Below are 22,131 nucleotides of genomic sequence, written 5' to 3'. Positions count from 1 at the left end.
GATGGGCCTCATGGATCCATGGCTTGTCCTAGTTCAGCAGGCTCCAACCATATGGCCTCTTGCCCATGTGTCTCTTGCACCAGAGAAGCTTCACCTGGAGAAAGGAGAGGCTGTTCTCCCCAGACGCTGAGGCTTCAGGTCCTTGCTGGCTGGGATGCCCATGGGCACCACTTTGTCCTGTCTGGTGTCATAACCTGGGAGAACCTGGTTGGCAGCCAGGCTAACAGCTGAGAGGGGCACGGGAACAGCCCGCTTTTCTGCACTTCAGCCCTGACAACATTTACATAAATAACTGAAAGAGCCCCATCTCCAGCCAGCAGGAAAAGCCGAGAGCAAGCTGTCAAGATGTCTTTGACAAAGACTTTTTTTTTTGTCATGGAAAAATGTGATTTCATCAGAACAGCCTTTTCAGAACAAGCCTCTTTCCTAGAGCTGTGCCAGAATGCTGGAGAACTTTGCACACTGATTCTGTGCTTTCAACCTAGAAAAAAATAGGCAATTTGATCGCCTTTTCTTGTCTGATAGTTTTGTATCTTTCAAAAATTGTCCTGTTTTTCTCACAAGAAAAATGTGTGTCTACATTGAATGGAATTGAAGGTAAAAAATAAGGGGGGGAGGGTAGGTGAAGGGAGTATAAAAATGATGAGCAAAAGCAACATTTTAGAAATATAATGCTTCCTGGAAAAAGTAGCACTTTCCATTTTAAATAACCGTGTGTTCATTCTAAACTACGCATGTCTCTAAGTGAGTAAAAGCAAGACAAAGTACAGCCCTTTCCCTGATTAAAGAATTAAAATGTGGTGAGAGACAGTGTTCGTCTTTTAAACCTCTCAGTTCAAGCTTCTGTTTCAGTGGGAAGAGAATACGATTTTAAAACAAGGAAAATCAGGAGTATTCATCAAAAGCCCAAAGCAAAGGAACAGAAGTGCAGCTGAAGTGGGCTCTGAAATGCTTGCAGAAATTGGGGTAAGCCCACAAAGCCTCTGGCCACCGTGTCCAGGATCGTCCCCAGGGGACGGGCAGTGGCTGCAGCACCTCCTCCCTGAGCAGGAGCTGCTGCTGCTTTGCCCTCTCTGCCGCAGAGGGGATTCTCAATTTACACCCCCTCAAAGCACTTCTAGGAGGAGAGTGGGCTCTGCTGTGGGACAGCAGCCTGCTGTCATGGGTTATCTTATCTTGCAGAGACACCTCAGGTGTCAGCTGATCCCAGGCTGGAAATCTAAACGCTGTGGGCTGGGCTGAGGTCTGCCTGCGTGCCGGAGCCTCGTCTAGCTACTGCCGTGCAGCCTGGGTGGGCTTTCACTGCTGCTCCTCTGGCTTCCCACCCATGAAGCCCTCCCTCCTGATGAGCTACCAGGCTGGAGCCAGGGTCCCCCTCCTTTCCCCACCATGCTCCTCTCCATGCTGGGAGTCACAGGGGAGCGGGTAGTAGGGATGAAACATTGTGGAGATGCTTTCTTTTGGGCCAGAAGAGCTGCAAGCTCTAAGGCAAGGGCAGGGATGGAGGGGTGTGTGGAGAAAGCTCCACCCAGGGTAGAAATCTGCTGCTTCTCCATTGCTCGCTCTGCACCCCTCTCATCTTCCTTGGTGGGAAAGGCAGCTGCCGGCAGGACAGCACAGCTTTTGGAAGGAAATCCTTGGGTGATGCCATCAGTACTTGCAGTTGCAAGTACGTGACTTGGTCATCCATGGGCACAGCCACTGGCTGCCTGATGGCTTAGCCATGATCCCCGGTGGGTCCCAGCAGCGGTGGGATGAGAGTGGGTCCTGCCAACAGGAGGTGCCCTACACGGGCATTTTCCGATGCCGTTGCGTGTCGGTTGGGTTTGGGATTGGCCACAACTTACTGTTTCTACTGTCAACATCTGGCCTCAACTAACCACTGGAATTAAAAGAAGCTGAATTTGTCCCTTAAGTCACGAATTGCCAAGTCTGCATGTTTTGTGTGTCTTGGGTATTGTGCATCAGCGCTGGCTGGGAGTCGAGGGAAAGCACACAAGGGATGGATCTGGCTGACACTGCACTCAGAGCAGTGTTATTAAATATTTGCCAAGACAATCCTTCCACTGGCTTAAGGGTTTTACCCCTGGTTTATACCATGAGGAGGGAGGAATTTGAAAGTTATCGCTGCAATGGGGAAATGGTATTATGTTGGCTATGCCACATTTTTGCAAAAGCTCTTGGACCTCAGAGCAATCTTTTGTACACACTTTCTTGCTAGACTAACAGCACTGATTCAGCAAGGGAGCTCTTTCCAGCTGCTGCCCTTAGTAAAGCAGGGCAAATCGGTGCCCTTCTCCGTCAGAAGAATACCGCAGCATTAAAGTGCTGAGGGATAACAGAGCAACTCAGGGAATTAGAAGGGAGAAAGGAAGAAAAAGGATGAAGGAGGGAGTCAGGAAGTTATCAGTAACCCCAGCCTGGCTGGGGAAAGGGCACAAAAGGCTCCGAGACTCCCATGAATCTGCCCTTGGCCCCTTTTCCTGGTGCGTCAGGGCTGGAATTCGAGGCATGCGGTATGTTAGCGCTGCAGATGCTGGAATGAAAACAGGAAACACGGAGAGGCTGCAGGCACTCAGCACGCTGGAGATAGCCCCTGCAGAGTGCTGGGAGAGAAGGAAAAGAGACATTTGCGCTGCAAAATGTGCTCTTCTGAAGGATTTTCTGCCTGCAGTGTGTGTCAGTCCCCATCTCCGCCAGCTCCCAGGAGTGCTCTCTCCTTGGTGTGAAGGGAGGTGCAGGGCTAGGTCTCCTCTGCGTTGGTCAGATGAGGAATACAGCCGCAGCCATGACTCCCTTAGTTCACAGGCAGGTGAGAAAGGGGCAGAAAGCTCCTCCTTCTCATTCCATCCAGGAACCAGGAGATATTCTCAGCTGGCGGTGTGGGGAAATGCTCCTGGAGCTCACAGGTACACATCCATCTCCTCCAGCCTTCCCCAAGGGCAGAGCCCACCTGGTGCTGTTCCTTCTGTGGATGGTGTTTCAATCACCACTGGAGCCAGCTATGGTCATGGTCTGGTCACAGGCAGTCATATGTGCTCATCTGGAAAAGCAGCATGCAACGAAGGATATACAGGACTTACAGCAATAGCTCAGCTCCCACCAGACACCAGTAGAAAGAACTTCACAAACCTCCCAGGTGGGGTTATAGCACCAGACACTTCCCCTCCTGTGTCTCCAGCAGGTACAAGTCCCCCTTTCACAGCACCAAAGACAGATTTGTAACAGACCTGGTCCAACAGAGAGCATCTTGCATCATAGAATCATAGAATGGTTTAGGTTGGAAGGGACCTTAAAGATCATCTAGTTCAACCCGCCCCACAACCACCCGCCCAGGTTGCTCCAAGCCCCGTCCAACCTGGCCTTGAACCCCTCCAGGGATGGGGCAGCCACAGCTTCTCTGGGCAACTTGTTCCAGTGCCTCACCACCCTCAGAGTGAAAAATTTCCTTCTATTATCTAATCTAATAGCCCATGCATGCTGCTGGCAAGAGATGGTTTGAGCCAGCATCATGCAACCTTCTGCCCATCCATGGCCTGACGCCGAGGCCATGGTTTAGAAAAGCAGAAATCCCCATGAAGACTCCTAAAGTTTCAGGTTAGGCTCTGACATGTGGATTTCAAAATGTAACTGCAGGGAGACATCACGAGGCTGTATCTCATCACTTGTCCATTTCCCATTGAAAGGTGTGTCAGTGTGACTACCGCAGGGCTGGCACAGCAGCCCAGCAGGGTGGCAATGACATGAATCACTGCAAAATACTGCCCCCACTTAATTCCATCTGCAGGTGAAGTCTCTGCATGTGGGGGTTTCTGGGCTGAGATACCTGCAGCATCCAGAACCACACACAGAGCCTTGCCGGAGAGTTGGCTCCCCATGGCAGGCTAGAGGAGGGGCCTGCTTAACCGTCTAAAATGATGATTTCCACAGAGATCATGGGTTCAAACAATGAGGTGTCTTACAACCTGGGTGCTGTCAGGGTATGCAGCCACCAGAGCTCTGGGTGAGTGGAGCGAGTTGCTCATGAGTGAAATACAGTAACAAGACAACCGTGCACGTGGTTCCTAGGGCTCAGCAGAAACAAAAACGAGCTGTGCAGCTAAAAGGTTTGAATGATGTGAATGCTGACCCAAGATGCTGTGTCACGCAGAGGATGTTGTTCTGTTTGTCCTGACATCTTCATGTCATGGCTAGTCCCCTCTCTGCCTTTCTCCTGCCGTAGCAAGGGGTGGTGTATTCATGTGCAATCCCGTGCTTGTTCCTCTGCTTCCATCCTGTGCCCTCTGCTCCACAAACACACCACTGGGCTTCTGGCAAGGAAGGGAGGATCCTGCTAAAAACTGAGGCCAAGTCGCAGGAATTGAGAAACTGAGACATCTACCCAAGAGAACGCAGAGAAAAGGCAAAACACGAGGCTGCAGAGCCAAAACTCCAGTAGGCGTTTCAAGCATTCCTTGGATTGCTCAACCTCTACCACAGCTTCCTACTGCACGGAGCAGCAGGCGCTGAAGCCCTTTGTTGCTTTCTCAACAGGGAAATTGTATGGAGATAAACTCACCAGCATGCAGAGATCTCCAAGAATGTCAAGCAGTTATTGACATCTGATTCAGGGTTCATTCATCTGGGTGAAAAGAGATAATAGAGGGCTAAGTGTTTACATCACTTCGTGGTGCTGAAGCCATTCTGAGTCATGCACTGCCAGGTGGGATGGAGGGACCTGCTGCTTACTGTGCAAGCACTGTGCCATCCGTCGAATGAAACGGACAAATGGGTAAGGAAGCACTCATTATGGTTAATGAAATCAAGGCATTCAATAATTACATCCGTGGAGGTGCAATCAAAATCTGCCAGGCTGAAAGCTATTTCTTGGATTTCTCTTTAAAAACAAGCCAACCTTTCCAGGTGTGTTCCCATGAATGCAGCAGTGGAGGGCTGTGATTACGCACTTGTTTACAAGCCAGGATAACTGATTGGCAGTGCTGACACATTGAGCTGGCTGATGCTAAGAACGTGAGATCATGTCATTCCACCTCCAGAAGAAGTTTTTGTAGAATAGCTTCTCCCTAACTTGCCTGTCTTCATTGACCAAGTTGTGAAAATGCCTGGTGTGTGCTTCAACTGGAAGCGGTGGGGCTGATCCCTGGAGAAAGTGCCTGTATGGTTCAAATAGTTTTGACTCATATTTATGAGTGCTTTGTCCATAAAAGCTGCTTTAAAAGGAAACTCTATTATTATTCCTGGTGAGTTTCTTGGTCCTTACATGTGAGACATCTAGGAACTGTGTATGTGAAGTCATTCCTGATGGCCCAAAACCAACCTCACCACAGGGAGGAGGTATGAAGAGGTTCATCACCTGCCTGAAGGTGCCCAGTATTTTCATGGGAACTGTTCAAGAAGACACTTCCTCTATTCACATTGTTATTGTTGAGTCCTCCCTGGAAAGTGCTTTCCAGTTGTGGCAGACATTTACTTGAAATGGTCTGTGGTGACCTCACTGACAACAAGTATTGCAAAAATCCCTACTCTTCATCATCTGTTTGAGACTCCTGGATTACTGGCTGCTGTGGTAGTTGACGAGTGAGCAAGCAGTCCTTAACCTCTGAGGAATAGCTAGACATGGGCAAAATCTCTCTAGTTTGATCTGGCACCAGTTCACTGGTGCTACCCTCCAGGAAATGGTCAGGCTGAATGGATGACACAGATAAAGCAACATGCCTTGAAAAGGGTCATGGTGGGATGCTCCCTGGAACCATAGCCACATCCTTCATGCCATAGCTGCTTCATCACACCAACAGACTGCTCCTTGCTGAACTCTAGAGTCAGTTTAGCTGAACTGCTCATGGAATGACATCTGAGAACGCACCACTGACGCACTATTGTCGATACTGTCTGATCCCAGATGCTCTCAGCTCATCAAGGGGAACAGAACTTCTGTCTTGCTGGAAGTCTCCTCAGAAAGTCTCCAGTAATACCTGTTCTGCATGAAACAGGGAGACTTCAAGAAGCTCCAGGGTGCCCACACTATGGTGGGGATAGCAGGTGTTTCACCTGTGGAAGAGGGTGCCAGGACATGTGGTGGCAATGCTTGGAGCACATTCGCTTCCCTGCGCAGGAAGATTTCTTGTCATACCTGGTTCTTCCCTTTTCCCTGCTCCTGCAGCAGCAGGGAGGGAGATATTATTGTCTACATTGCTGTCAATGAAGTCATGGAACTTATTTGCCTCTGCTGCCTCGGTGCTGCCCGTTCTGCCCCACAAACAACTGAGGGCAATCGATTTGCAGGCTATGCATGTTTGAAGAGGCAGGACAGAATATAGAGAAGGAAATTTTAGTTTGACTCTTCAGTCAAAAGAGCACTCCTGGCAACCTGGTCTCCAGACTGTCTTAAAAGACACAGTGGATGCTCAGCATATGGGGCATTTACACCTGAACCAGACAAGCCACAAATAATCAGGCAGCACCACCCAGGCCCTGAGAGATGGAGGAGAAGGTGGAGGATGTCTACATCTCTGGTCCTGGCTTTGAGGCTTCAAGGCAGGACCGTTTCCCAGCGCCTATAGGAATTCAGCACCCACACTGCATGCTTCCCCTTCCTACTCTGTTCCTGGTTTTTCCAACTCACAGGTTTTATCTTTCATTGCTTTCATGGAAGCACATGAGGCAAGTCCAGGCAATTCCAGCTCACGTGATACTGAAGCAACAGTTAGTAATTCCCACAGCATTGTGTTTTCCCCCAACAGCCCACTTCTGGGATCCAGTCCCAAAAGCAGGGCAGGTAGCACAAAACTAGACTGTCCTGCACCACTGTGCCCCGCTCTGGAGGAGACATTCCCATCTGGCTGCCTTAACGAGGTGCTGATCGGCAAAGATCTCCCTTCTCCTGTCTCCTGCATAGGCTGAGCTCCTCTGGGCAACGTGTGTCTTCTGCTCTATTTTGTTGTTTACAGAGAGCTTTGTGTGACAGCACCCCGCCTAAGATTAGGGCTACCAGTCCCCAGGCTGTTCATTCATTAATTAATCTTCATATAGCAATGCATGAATTCATAATTATCCTTCCCGTATAATGGAATCCCCAAGGACCTTGGCTGACTGGTTACACTGTGGTGTTGCTTTTCACTACTTTTCCTTTTTTTTTTTCCAGTGCATTCTTACTTCTTGAAAACATCTCAGACATTTGTTTTTGAAGCACAAGTGATGGGACACACTCAGGACCATTCCAGGATGTGAAACCCATTAAATGTAGGGTAATCGGTACTTTGATGGGAAAAGGATATTTTCGGGATATCTGAAGCGCTGAGCTGCTGTTCTGCAGCTATTTCCAGACTTTGCGCTTCCCAAGTTGGCATCTTTTCATACTTACATGAGGTTGCTCTTGAGGGACACAACCCTTTCCAGATGCCATCACTCCACGTATCCGGACAGCATAAAGCAGTCGTTTTCGGGAACAATGGAGTCCCCTCTGCATCTTAGTTCCTGCAAAACCTGATCTCTTCAGTGCAAAGGGTGGAGCACAGCCAGCTGCCTCATTGATTAAACAAAAGTCTTGGGGTTGGTTGGCCTTAAATCTTTGCAATCCCCAAAGTTAACCTGAATCCAAGTGGGCCCAACCCTTGTAAACACACATTTTGCAAACTATGTCCCTGTCCCAGCTAACTTCTCTCTTTGTTTTCCCTCTGACTTTGTTTTTCAGGGTTTTGTTTTACTTTCTGACTTGCATTCTCACTTTCCGGGGTTGTCTTGCTCTGGCTGCACATCACCCGAGCACCTTGATTGAGTTTAGCAATGTGTGGGTCTCCATTTAACTCCTCCACTATTTTCTTTCCTTTGTTTAGGACATTGTTACAGTGAAAAATCCACCTGCTATCTGCATTGTCACTTTCTGTGATTACATACGCCTTGATCACTTTGCATATATTTGCATAATGATCCTTCTTTTGGCTGTTGTTGCGGAATTCCCTGTTTGCAGACGCTTATTTCAGGGACATTCAGCTCCATATTTAATACAGTCCAGCTCTGGCTTCATCTTTTTGCCAAACTGTTGCTAGTTTTCCTTGCCTAGTTCTGTGATCTCCTCTGAAGTGCATCCTTAACCACCGCTGCTCTCAGTGCAATCCCGGAGGCTCGGCATCTCCTTCTTGGTGTAACTGCGGGCTTTTTTGTTATTTAAGGGCTCCTGCATTTCCACAAGGATCAGCCGCTGAGGGTGGTGTTCGGATTCGATCTTCTTCGACAACCTGAGGACAACGTCACCCCAAAGCTGCACATTTAATCTCTGATCTACTTTCCCCCCCGCCTCTGATCTATTATTTGCTGTCAGCTTTTAAGCTCAGCTCCTCTCACCTGCTTGTTCCAGCTGGGGTTTACTCGTCCCGTGCATCGCCTCCCAGAGCTCACTGGTGCCATCAGCAGAGCAGGGATCACTGAAAGCCTTTTGTTATTCATCAGCAACAGCTCCGGGGATTTCTGCCTGCCCAGGGTCGCTCACTCTCCTCTGATGCTATGCGTAAGGCCAAGCCTGTGAAAACCGTCTGTTTGAAGCATGTGTGACCTTATGAAGCCACACAGCCACCACAAGAGGGAGGCAATTTACTAAACCGCTGCTGCGCACGGGTCCCTGCAGGAACCCGCCTGGCACTGGGATACCGTGTTTCAGCGTCGAGGCGATAGCTGTGTCCTGGTGGGACACCGGGGACTGCACCACAGATGGTCAGCACAGGGGCCGGGCAATGCGCTCAGTGAGGGGGAAAAGGAGGCTCATCCCAACAGCAGAAGGACATGGACCTGTTGCAGCGGACCCAGAAGAGGTCACAAAGATGCTCACAGGGCCAGAGCCCCTCTGCTGTGAGGACAGGCTGAGAGAGCTGGGGGGGTTCAGCCTGGAGAAGAGAAGGCTCCGCGGAGACCTTCCAGCCCCTTCCAGTCCCTAAAGGGGCTCCAGGAAAGCTGGGGAGGGACTCTGGAGCAGGGAGGGGAGCCATGGGATGAGGGGGGATGGATTTAAACTGAAAGAGGGGAGATTTAGATGAGATCTGAGGCAGAAATTTTTCACTCTGAGGGTGGTGAGCCCCTGGCCCAGGTTGCCCAGAGAAGCTGTGGCTGCCCCATCCCTGGAGGGGTTCAAGGCCAGGTTGGACGGGGCTTGGAGCAACCTGGTCTGGTGGGAGGTGTCCCTGCCCAGGGCAGGGGGGTTGGAACGAGATGATCTTTACTCTTTAGTCCCTTCAACTCAAGCCATTCTGTGATTCTATGATTTTAACACTTATTCATCAAAACATCAGGGTACCACTGCCCTGGTGCTGGTGGCAGGGAAAAGCAAGAGGATGAGTGTTGGGGGCAAGATGGGCATTGCTAGTGCAAAGGGCTGTGGGGCAATGTCCGCTCTGCATCTTGTATCTCCTGGCTCAGCTGCTGCTAGGCTGGGACTTGGTTTTGTTCAGTAAAACGCCAGGACTGGAAGTCTCCTGCTCACCAGAGGGAGATAATCACAACCATTTCCAGCAGGTGCTGAAAGGCATTTTGTGTTGCTTTGCCAGGCTCTAAAAATTAAAGGACACTTACCCGAAGTATTTTTTCCTGCCCTGAGGACAGGATACGTGCCAAAATAACCAGTCTCACCTCCTCCAGTCTCTGATTTTGCTGCTTGAGCGTATGCTGTATGCAGGGAACATGCTAGGGCAGCTCAGCATGGGATACGGCACTGCTGGCACCTCCTGGGGTGACCAGAGCTGCCCCTGCCCTCTACGCCCGTGTGAGCCAAGCCCCGAAGCGCTGGGCTGGGGAAGCTGCAACCGTGCTGCAAAGCAGCCTTGAAATGCAGCAGCACAGTCTGGACCTGGGACAGTCAGAGGTACCAGCCCCAAGTCCTCTAGATAGTGAGGCTGGATAATACCAGGTCATCTTTCTTTCTCACATAGCCAACAAGGTCAGCCCTCTGACTTACTGTTTTCCTGGGGTCTTTCTTTTTAGATTGTTTTCATGCTTTGTCTCTACTTATTCTGAAATTTTTCCTAGAATCAAAATGTCACCCAGGCTGGCATCACTGACTGCATGGTGGGCTTTTGGGAAGAATTGATAAGAATTCAGTTAAGTGTGTTGCACTCAGGTCCACTGATCAAGCAGACTGTTTTCCAGGCTCTAGATCAGAGGTGGCCTGGCTCGCACGGGGCGATGGACAAGGTCACTGCTCCGGCTGAGCTCCCAGCACATGGATGGTTGGGCTGGTGGTGAGTCACTGCATCATACATTATGTGTGTTGTACAGCTACATTTTAAGGCAAAATGAAATAAAGTGGTTTATGTGCATCGGGTGAGAGGATGTTCAGGGAGCAGTAACTTTGTCATCGATCCTAGTGTAAGCTGGCCCCTCCAGCTCATGAGTCCCATGCCTCTGATTCAGGAGTTCAAGACCCTACTATGAAATGTTGTCGCTAAACAACAGCAAAGAAGGTGTCAGGACAAGTCACCTTACAAAACACATCCTCACTCCAAAAAAATGGAAAACTGTGCTCACAGCATGGAGGAGACACAAAGATGCTGAAGTTGTCCATAAGAACAAATCACAAAACTCTTGTACAAACTTTAGTGCAAGAGGTCAAAACACCATCAGGACAATAGGTGGAGGAAAGCAGTGGATGAAAACTGCAAATGGGACCAGAAAACCCGTCTGTGAAGGATAACATGCAGCACCAGTGTCCGCTGAAACCACCATGAGCTGCCTAGCCATTTGCTAGGGATCACTCTGTGTTAAGTTCTTTCCAAGGGAAAGGAAAAGAAATGTGATTAAGACCTCTAATTACATCAAAATCTTCTAATGAAGCCAGTGACTGAGATGTAAATGAGCATAAGCGTGCGGGAATTTGGGGAACTTGTGCTACTTAATTAATGAGGTACATAGCATCAAGAGAAAGGAAATAAATTTGAAAACGTTCAATCTGGCACCAAGATACTCCACTTCTAAATCAAACCATTTTCAAATGATTGATGTATTTCTTGTTAAATCAGTGCTCAGAAGTCCATAATCTCTGTGTGAACATCCCAGACTTTCCAGAATCTCCGTGTGAATAGCCCAGAATCTCCCAGAAAATCTCACTCACCCTGGGTGCGGAGATCATGATGAAGTGGTGTGGGATGGAGCCACCAAGGACATACAAATCCCACTTCAGAAAATCTGTTTCCCCAGATCTGTTTCTGAGCTCACTTTCCCAAGCTGGCTGGAAGTCCTTCTCAGTTCCTTGTAGTGATCCCTTTGGGACCCTTCACTTTGCATCAGCAACATCAGATACACCTCAGACTGGGAAAGGCGAGTTGCAGGACAGCTTCACAGCCTCATGGCTAAGGTACTCAACAAGCAAGGGGACCCCCTGCAACTCCAAGCATCCCCCCTTCAAAAACATCCTCAGAAGAAATGGATGAGATGGTCCCTTTTCCCTTGATCCCCCATGCCCTGGGCATGCTCCAGCCCCTGATACAGGCATTGCCAAGGTAAAAGCAGCTGCTGGTGCTGCCTTGGTGCACCCACTGCGGGGATGATGCGTTCCCAGATGTGGACCCCGTGGGGGCAGGTGTGGACACCCACACCAGCCAGGCATGTGATGCTTCGGTGCCGAGGAGCTGCACCCATGCTGATATTGCTGTAAGGCCTTTCAGCAGCTTTGGGTCCAAGGGAGGTTTTCAGGGTCAAACATGAATTCAGGCACTAGCAAGGGCAGGTGGACACATGGGAACAAGTCCTTTATGTCTGGCTACACTGATTAGGGGTTACTGCTCTATGTGTAGGCCCGGCCTTTTAAGGACCTGTTTTTAAAAAGCCACGAGCCCACAGCCATCAGAGGTTGTCTTTCCTTTCTCCATACCTTCATGCAGAGATGCTGGGATGTCCCTCAGGCTGTGCTGGTCCTGCTGGGAGCTGCAGGGAGTGTCAATCAATCAGGATCATTGCTTATACCATCAGTGGCCAAGGTTGTCTTTTTACTGAAATAATTCTGTTGGATATTTGTTAGGCATCAGAGTGGAAGAGATGGCCCCACAAAGCATCTGATTAGCATTTGGCTCAACAGTTCAACATTTCGACTGTCACTGCCCCCGCTTCAGCGCTGAACGTCCCTGCTCCATGAGCTGGCCATGCAGCCTCAAAGCAAAGGTATGGCCTGTGTAACATGGAAAAACCCAGCAACAAACCACCATTTCCTCAGGTCTTCCTTATTTTCTACTCATTATATTCCCTGCAACCTTCCTCCAAGCCATGAAAGATGGCTGCTTGCTTGCCGCTCACTTCTTCACTGAAGGGTGTTGGACCTGGCTGGTCCTCGCTCCCCAGCCTGCATCCACAGGGATGCTCACTTTGCTGAGCTGGGTGATGCTGGTTCGCACCTGGCCGTGGCCTCCTCCAGCTAATCACATCCCCCTGATTAAGGGGAAAGAGACAATTACCCTTATTTGTCTTGTCAGAGCTTGGATGTGATGTGTGGCTGAGAGTAACCAGCAGCCGCTTTGCCTCAGGGCTGCCCCGGGTAGTAATTTACATAGTGCAGCTAAATCTGAAAATCCCACTAACATCCTCTTCTAATGAAGCTCCAGGTACCTTCCTCAAAGCCCAGGCAAGGTTGTTTCTAGGCAACAAAGACGGCTGTCCCTCCACAAGGAAGCACTTAGATAAACACCTCCGAAGGCAAAGGATGCCGCTAATTAACCCTTGGGCCAGCACTGAGCTTCTGCTCCATAACAAGGTCTTTGCATCCCTCCAAGCCCACTGCAAGGCTCCTAGGGCTCTGCCTCATACCTGCACTCCAGATTCCCCCCGCAGCCCTGGAGCAGGGCTGGCAAGCAGCGCAGCTTTGCTCTTTGAACGGTTATTTGCTCACATGTGGCAGGAGCTCACCTGAGCCCCCGTTGCTCCTCTTTGTACTTGCAGTTCCTGAGCAGTTCAAGCGTTTGCAGAAATTTCATGCCAAGTTGTCAGCGCAAGCAGCAGCGGGAACAGAATATAGGCATACCTACTGCAGACAGGACGGGCCCTTGGGTAGGCAGGGAAGAGGAACAGCCTCTGACCCTCGGCCGCCAGCTGTCCCATGAGCAACCCACGAGCTGTCCCATGAGCAAGCCCTCCGTGAGAGCTCCACAGTGCAACTGAGACAGCGACTGATGGCGCAGGTGACCACCAGTCCCCATGCGGTCTGGCATGAATGGCAGATGTGCAGGGCTTGGGTTTAGGGTGGAAACCCAGAGAGGATTAAACAGGTAACCCCAGATGCAATAAGCAGTCAGGATGGGAATCTCCAAATTTTCAGAGGCCAGAGGGAACTAGTGTCTCCACACTGGAAAAGCCCCCCCGAAGAGCCCACAAGGGAAGAGGCTTAGTGCTAAGTAACCCAGAGGAACATGGCTGAGAGAAAACAGGTGTTGAGATCTAGGTAGGTTCAAAAGAGGCACTTCAAGCAATCAACCTGGGAGCTGTGAATAGATCCTGCAGGTATCTGCCTCTTAACACCCTCTGCAAAGAGATCCTCAGCTAAATCCATCAGTCAGACAGCAAGCATGGGATGGAAGAGGCAGCCTGGGTACCCCAAATTCAGTAGAGCAGAGAAAAGGAAGAAGGAAGGAAGGAAGGAAGGAAGGAAGGAAGGAAGGAAGGAAGGAAGGAAGGAAGGAAGGAAGGAAGGAAGGAAGGAAGGAAGGAAGGAAGGAAGGAAGGAAGGAAGGAAGGAAGGAGGAATGAAAGGATGGATGGGAAGCTGTCAAATAGATCCTAGAATGGCAAACATGAATTAAATCTTTATACCACTGTCATAAAAACTATTCAAAGTCCAGATCTGATCTTCCAGCTCTGGCCTTGAAGTATTTTACATTGTGTCTCCAACTGGTCTTGATCGTGTGCTTATGAAATGCAGTGTAACTCAACAGGAATGACACCAGAGCTCAGTCCTATGGAGTTTGATCCAAAATCTCAGAGGAGACTCCATGAGGACCCGACTGTGCTGCAAAAAACCAGTAACATTTCAGCAGACTAAATATGGTGCTGACAAACACTGTGTGAGGTGCACCGAAGGGGATCATTGCACCAGCCCATGAATTTGCCCAGCTTCTGAATTCCCTGCATGAACCTCAGCAAAAAGCCTTGGTGTGAACACTGAGAGCAGAGCCAGACCCTGAGATAAAGCCAATTGTGATGAGGGTCCTGGGAAGGACAACTTGACATCCCTGCTGTGCACCCTGGAGCTGTGTTTGGTGAATATTTTGGGAGGGGCACTTCTATGCATCAGATAGCTGCTGGCAACTCATGGAAAGATGCACGCGATTGCTTTCACATGGCCAGAGTGGAACCTACAAGTGCAGTGTGATCCAGAACTTAACGGAGCTGGCAGAGTGTTTTATGGGACTGGGAAGAGCTGTCTGCATTCTCAATTGGGACAGATGTCATTCTGGCCACTCAGAGACACGAGCCCTATGGTGCTGGGATGGTTCATGCTCTCCAGGGCAGCTCTGGAGGCAAAGCAGATGGTTTCAGTGACTTCTACTGAGTCAGACACTCTTGCAGTGACCTGGAGCAGAAGGCACACCAGGAGGCCCTGGAGGTGGTGGGGAAGTTATTTCATGTGGCAGGTGGATCTCAGGAGCTCCTGCAGCATCAGAATGAGCAGCTCTCCAAGATGATCCTCTGGAGAGTGAAGGGTGGCTGCAGGTGGCACGATATGGCTCCCAGCCATACCCCTGCAGCGACACAGGTCAGGTTTTGGCCTGAGGTCCACCCTCATGCCAGAGTCACCCAGGAGTGTCCTCTGCAAAGGAACGAAGAGAGGGAAGGAGGAAGAGATTTTGCAGGAACCTTCAAGGCACCTGAAAACTTCTTGTTCTGCAGACTTCGTACATGAAATTAGCATTGCAGGGCCTTCTGAAGTGGGCAAAATAAAGCCCCTGGCCCCACGTGTCTGGGAGGTCAGGGCACGGGCCTGGGCTGAGAGCAGGGGCAAGCTGAAGAAAGCACAGACTAGGAGCAAGTGGTGTTGAGAGCAATCATGTGCTGTGTGCTCCACCATGGCTGAAATTTCCCACCACGGTAAGTATGAATCGGGGACTTGGTATAAAAGTCCTCCAGGATATTCCTCACCAGTTTTATTCACAGGTGAATGAGAGAGGTGCAGCAGGCAGGGACGTGGTTGCGACCCCAGCTGGGTGTCTGCCTGGGAGCCTTTTGCTATTTCTTCCCCTTAACGCGTGAAGTGGCGTGCAGGACACTGCAGGCAAAAAAAGCCATGAGAAGGGAACAAGACTCGGGCTCCAACCTGCCACCAGCTCCTCTCTGTGCAGAGAAATACATTTCCTCAGCCATCTGGAAGATAATCCAGAGATGGTGGCTACACCTGAGGTTCCAAATGAATAGTGTCATGAGTTCCCCAAGGAGCCACGCTGCAAGGCTGACAAAAGATTTCATTGATCAAAATGCTGACAGCAAGAAGCACCTTCCATCTTGTTTGTACAGTGTCTATCAGAGCAGGCACGTGTAAATCACAGACATGAAATACCTTGCCAGACCAGATGGAGCTGACAATGCCAAAGCAATTACAGTGGTCTAAAAAGGCTTGCAACAAGATGGCACAATAATCCTTCTGGCTTCCAGCACTCCTGGTTGCAGGGGAACGGGTCAGGCAGAAGGAGCCCAGGAGACTTGATGAGGACCAGTGTCCCTGCTCCTCTGCATCAAGGCAGGACGGCCCACCCAGCTGAGTACCGGGCAGACAATTTGGACACAACCATCTTGGGTCTCATCACCCTGTGAGGGATTGGAATCGGTTTTATCTAGAGATGACGTCTCCTTCACTGGCATTGAGCTCTGCTCAGCACCTGTGGCTTTTGCAGAGATCCAGAACACCCAGACATCCAGAAAGGCGTTGCTTTGGGCACCAAAAAAAAATGTTCCTTGAGGCTGAACCATTCCTAGTGCAAATGTGCAGCATTCACTAAGTTGTTTATATCAACAAAAATCCCCAAATTGACAATATTTGGTGTCAGTATTTCTAAAAGGAAATGCTTCAATACTCCAGTTTGAAATGACACCATATGAAGTCCTTTTGATGGCAAACAAAATATTTTCTTTGATATATATATATTTAATTTCCTATACACTGGAAACAAACAAAACATTGTTTCTCAATGTCTTGCTAATCCCAGTGAAAAAAACTTTAATCGGTTCCTCACCCAGCTCTATGAGAACACAGAACAGCAACTGATTTACTGACCCTGACCTTGGCAGGGCTACAAACTCCTGGTCGTGGATTTGGCCAAATTGGTCGATGGCCAGTGACAGATGCTCTCCCCCACCTCTTGCACACGGAGAGGAGGAGGAGAGATAAAGAGATTTACGAGTTTAGAAGGAACTAAACTACTTTAATGAAATATTAGTAATAAAATAAAAAGAAAATAATAAAATAGATACAGTATACACAAAACCGCATTAAGCTCCCAGGATGACGTCACCGGCAGGCACTGGGGAAGTCCCAGGCTGGACTCAGTGATGGATGGAAACTGGATTCAGGATCTGGCATCAGGAACACACAGATCGGGATCCAAGGCAGATGAACAGACAGGGTCCTCCTCGGACATCAGCCTTTGAGGAAAGAGAGCTGACCCTTTGATCCCCCAGCTTGTATACTGAGCATGGGGCAGATGGGATGGCATACTCCCGTTGGTCAGTTTTTGGTCCCCTGTCCTGTTCCCTCCTCCCTGCAGGTGGGACCCCTCTTCGCTTTTCTGTTTCCGACCCTCCAACGGGGCAAATAACGAAATCAGCTGACCTTTGTTGTTATAGTGATAAATATAAGCAAGAGCCTCTCTGCGGACCATTCCTTGCCATGAACTATAAACATTCGTCTTATCACTCTGAGATGTTGGCCATCTCCATGTTATCACTCCATGTTGGCCATCTCGAGACAAAAGCCAAGCCCTGATCTTTGTGGATCGTTTCTTCTTTGAATATTAGAGGAGAGAAGGCGGCCAGGAATTACATCTGCAGTCCTGCCAAGCCCCCAGAGCTGGATTTCAGTTACAGACACATATGTTGACCTAAAATATTAGACGTTCTTCCCTGAAATCAGATAATGCCCAGGTGAAGCACGGATGGAGGAAGAGATGATGTTTAGAGTGGTGATGATGCGATTAAGCTGTGCCAGTCTAATTGTAGAAGCCAAAGGGGCAAATGAAGTTTGAACAACTTTTAAGCCAGCATTTCTGCGTTTTTACCTGCTTGACTTTGCAGCCTTGCTGTTCTCATCACAAAGTTTATTTTTTATTTGGTCTCTGAAGTGTAGACATAAGGCACGTAGGTCCCAAGGAATGATTCACTGTGTGAAGGTGAGAATTTGTAAAGGTGTCCAGAGATCCCAGGAACAATCCTGCCGTGGGAGACGTCCCAGTTACTGCGTCCCCAGATTTCTCTTGGCAAGCGCTCCTTGGAAATCCTACCATTGAAGTTACTTCTGACTTGCAAGGTGACTTATTAAGGGCATCAGCAAACTTCTTACACAGCCTCAGGGGAAAGCACAAGCAGCAATTCACTTCCTTGCACCTGGAAATCCCTCCAGTGTTCAGCAAACCTGCAGTTCAGCAAGACCTTTTGATGTTGTTTTTGGGAGGGGCAGCCTGGGGGCACTTCTACATGATGGAAGCTTGTAGCTCTCTCTTTAATTGGAGGTGAATTTAATTTCAGTAATGAGCCTGGCACATTCCAGTTCCTGATTAGATTTGCGCAGTGATTAACCCAGCAGATATTCACTTGGCAAACTGCCCAGTCCATTCCAGTTGCAGTGGACTGAAACCACTTCTGCTGCAATTCTCACACTGGGAAGTAAGGTCACCTGAAGGTCACTGTGGCAAGGGAGATGTAGCAGGGCTCAAACGTAGGCTGATTTTCTAAAATTCTGCTTGGGAAGGGCCTTTCCAGCTCCTCCTGTTGCATCCCACCCGAACTGAGAAGACGCTGTGGGTCGCACTGTGTAATTTGTGGTGCTCCATGAGGTAGAAGTAGCTTCTTGGGGGAGAAGTTTCCCAAAGAGATAGCTGGCTTTCCCCAAGCCCCTGAGGATGCTGAGCATCTCTCAGAAAGTGCTGCCAAGCTCTTCCGTCTCTGTATCCTTAAGATGGGCAAGAAGCTTCCCGTTGTTTTCTTTGCTCAAGGAACTGTGCCCTTGTCTGAAAACAGCTGGAGCTGCGGGTGCCTCCAAGTACTTTCATACTGCTGTATGGATCTGAACTGCTGGCCAAGGAGGAGAGCTGCATGGGTAAAAGGGGCATGGCGTGCCTGAGCTATAACAGTTTGTTTTGCACGCAAAGAATCCCGTCCCCAGGACTGTCAGGAAAATGTCCTCTACTGTCACGAAATTCACTCGCAGAACAAAAATAAACCAGAAGCTACTCTAGGTGAAAATTCACCTCTGAGTCTGTCTGAGATAGTGAGTGGTTTCCATGAGTCTCCTGAGGAGCTCCCACATGCTGCCCCCGAGCAGGACGCGCTGACGATCGGCGCCCTCCCTGTGATCACTACCCTCGTGCGTCTTGGCCTGAAGATCCGGCTCAGTCCCACCTCATCTGGGGAGGTGGGGAACCATGTCATGGTGCAATGTGAGAAGCACACAAACATCAAAGGTTTTCCTCTGTTTTAATTCCCTTTACCGGTTACTGGACGTATCCATTGCAATTACTGCCAGGGCAGAGAGTGAAAATGGCCATAAACATGCTTTCAAATCAATTGCAAAAATCCATAGTTGGCTCGGGAGAGACACAAGGTGATTCCTGCTCACTCCACCCTCCCCCACACATGGCTTATAATTTTCTTATGCTCACAAAACAAATTTTTTTTCCTTCCCTCAGGAATTGTCTGAAAGGGAAATAAGACCGGATCAAGAGATTAGCATGTGTGGTTCACGTTCGTAATTTGGCACTGCTGGGATATTATAATATGGCCCAGATGCCTGGGAAGGTGTTTAATGTAAGACAGAATGATTGACATCTCTCCATACAGGATCTGAAGGCTGTCAGATCTCAGGTTATTGAGTGTCCCACTTACTGACAAATATATACACGAGCTAAGTAGGGCACAGATCTCCAGTTCACGCTGCCTGAGCTCAGATCGTTCTGCTGGAGCTGCTTTCGGACAAGCTCTGAGCTGCTGATGGCACCAGCAGAGGATATTGGCAATTCCTAAAACCAGTAATGGCCCCAAAGTTGCAATTTCCTGTTGTGCCAACCAGATTTACTTTGGAAACAGGCGCCAAGTCAAGCAAACTTCAGTAACTCCTGTTAATCCCTGACCATGGGCTTCAGGAACAGCGTGAGGACTTTGCCTCTCAGAAGGACCTTCTGGTACACCAGCCGAGCTCCTTGGGAAGGGGCAGTGGGGGTGACAGCAGACACGGGTCACGCCAGGCTGCCTCCCTCTCCCCTGGCCACCAGCCGTGCCGTGCTGGCTGAGGTTTGCTTCCATTTGAGGTTGGCATTGGAGTTGATCGCCTGTGATTTCTACCACGACAAGCTGCCCCAGGTGACTCAGGAGAGCGGCGGCACGTGGAGGTGGCACAGCAGAGGGGTCTGCAGCACTCACTGACCCCTGTGTGCCAGGGACAGGGGGGACAGGGAGGGAACAGCAGGGCCACAGCCACACCAGGAGCTTCTCTGGTGCACCAAGGCTGTGGTGCTTTGGGAATAATTCCTTATTATTCTTGTTAGAGCATCTATGTTAGCATTAACTAGCCTTTCTCACAGTGTCTTATTTTGCCCTAGAATTAGCAAAGGCCATTATAAAGGCCAAACTCTGTGAATGATATTGCTGTAGGGATGCTTTTGCCTGCACCAGCAAAGCTTTTCTGTGTCCATCTGAGCACCTGCATAGCAGAAGCAGTGAATTCAAACAGCTGTTCCTGTGGAAAGCCTTTGTTCCCTTTGAATCCAACCAGATATTTTGGAAAGAGATGACAAAACAGCTTTGAGAGCCGTGTCATGAGACTGAGCTCAGACGTGATAAATTGACCAGGGGTTAGTTGTTTTAACAATTATTTCCAGGTTGAATTTGCCTTGCTGCAGCTCCCATTCAGTGGATCCTGTTAGGCATTTTACTACTAGATTAACGACCCAGGAGAAATCAATTTGCCATTTATCCATCTACATTTGTTATGAGCTGTATCTTTCTCATTTCTTTATTAAAACAATTTGGTTGAGCAGTTGTAACACCACTGTAAGACAGCTTTCCTGGGTCTTGGATCACTCTAGAAAACCTTACCTGGACACTTTCCATTTGGAGTCAGTATCTTTCAAGACTTCCATGAATACCATCAGAGTCGAAAATAGCTGATATTCCCCTCTTGAAAAGCCAACATTGTGATGGTCTCTCCCATTTGTGCTTTTCCCCTACTGCTGCCAGGAAACTGTAGTCCCACAGATCCCAATTCCAACGTCTCCTTCAGCCACCACAGTTAGATCCTCTTCCCCAGTCCTCATCCAAACCACTTTGCTCGGTGGAGGACAGTGCTGGAATACCTGAGGACCTGATCAGTCCTCAGTTTATCCTCAGGTCAGGCTCTCCCATTCCTTCTTCATATCTTCCAGTTGCAGGACCCATGCTGAATCTTCTTTGAATGCTCAAGGTCCTCACATCATTGCTAAGAGCTCTTTATAATTGTTGGAGTAACCTGCTGTGGTTGTGCCAATATGCAGCACCTCAAGATGAAGGCTGGAGTTCCCCTTCTTCATGCTCAGGAGCTCCTGCACTAGCCTGGGAGGCAGGAATGGCAGATGGAGCATGGCTCTTGGGGGAGAAGCTCAGGAGGAAATCAATGATGGCCTCATAAAGTCTTAAGGGGTCAAACCTACAGCACCAATATTTGGTAATTCTGGATTTACTTTGGGTTTTTGAAAGACCCCAGAGGACAGTGGAACACAGCTCCCACAGATACCTGGCATATGTCTTTCTTTGGTCTCCTCTGAAAATCCAACCTACACGATCCAAAATCTCGCAGTAGTAGAAGGCTCATCAGACTGTTAAATCCTGAACAAGGAGCCTTTCATGCTTCTCCTTATCACCATGAAGGAAGAAGAAAACGCATGTGAAAATGACCTCTTTCATCTGGAAGAGGGTGGAATCAGCACAGCAGAACCCAGCTGACACAGACACTGCATAGGAGACCCTCTTGGGTGAGAGCGTGCAATACCATGACCACCCTTGAATCATCCCCACCACCATGAGCACCCGGCTCCATCAGCAGAGCGCTAAGCCATGGAGGCTGAGCCGCGCTCCTACATGGAGTGGGAGAGGCAAGTCAGAAAGCTCTGGAATCAAGGCATGCTCTTAAGCGGAAGAGAAGACTTCAGCGATGTCTTTGCAGGCAGTCTCCTGGGTTCATAAGAAACGCAATTGCACCCTGGTTTTTGGATTCAATTTAATGGGCTCAGGCAGCATTAGCTGGGAATGGCATCTTGAGGATAAAGAACAGGTGTCAGCCCAGACTCAGGGTCTCACGCGGGGCAAGGATTATTTTATTATAATTAATATTCTTATTTCTTATTATTGTTAATTACCGTCTGAAGCTCAGTGCTTTAGGGAACCTAGAGTAATGCCTCCATCAGTGCTCCAGATGATCCGGGATACTTGGAAAGGCCTTGTCAGAGCTCATCAGGTTTTGCAGACGACTGGCTATGTAGCAACCAGAGGTGAGTGGAAATATTACAGACACACAGGGAAATCTTCTTGCAGACTAATCCCCATGAATTGTCTTGTTTGCGTTCGTGACCTCTTTTATTCATGAATATTTGGTAGAAAAACACCTTCTTCCAAATAAACACTTGTGAAAAACAAACACGTCCTAATTACTCGTGCAAATATTCTCATCTGAATGTTTATGTAAATATATTTACCCATGTTAAGTTCCTATAGCAAACTACTATGAATATGTATTTTCATGAGAAAACACATAAAGTGAAAAAAAACATTCTGAGGATTTTCTGTTGGCTTACTAAGGAAGCAAAAAGTGAGCTGTGCATCTCCTTTTACTGTGACTAAAGCTGGGTTCACATGTACCAGGTTGACAACATTCAGTCAAATTACAAATACTGCATGCTAAAAATATTAAGGTCAATCCCAAGAATGGGTTTC

Source organism: Chroicocephalus ridibundus, chromosome 19, assembly GCF_963924245.1.
Source record: "Chroicocephalus ridibundus chromosome 19, bChrRid1.1, whole genome shotgun sequence".
NCBI lineage: Eukaryota > Metazoa > Chordata > Aves > Charadriiformes > Laridae > Chroicocephalus > Chroicocephalus ridibundus.
Note: the sequence above shows the minus strand (reverse complement) of the source record.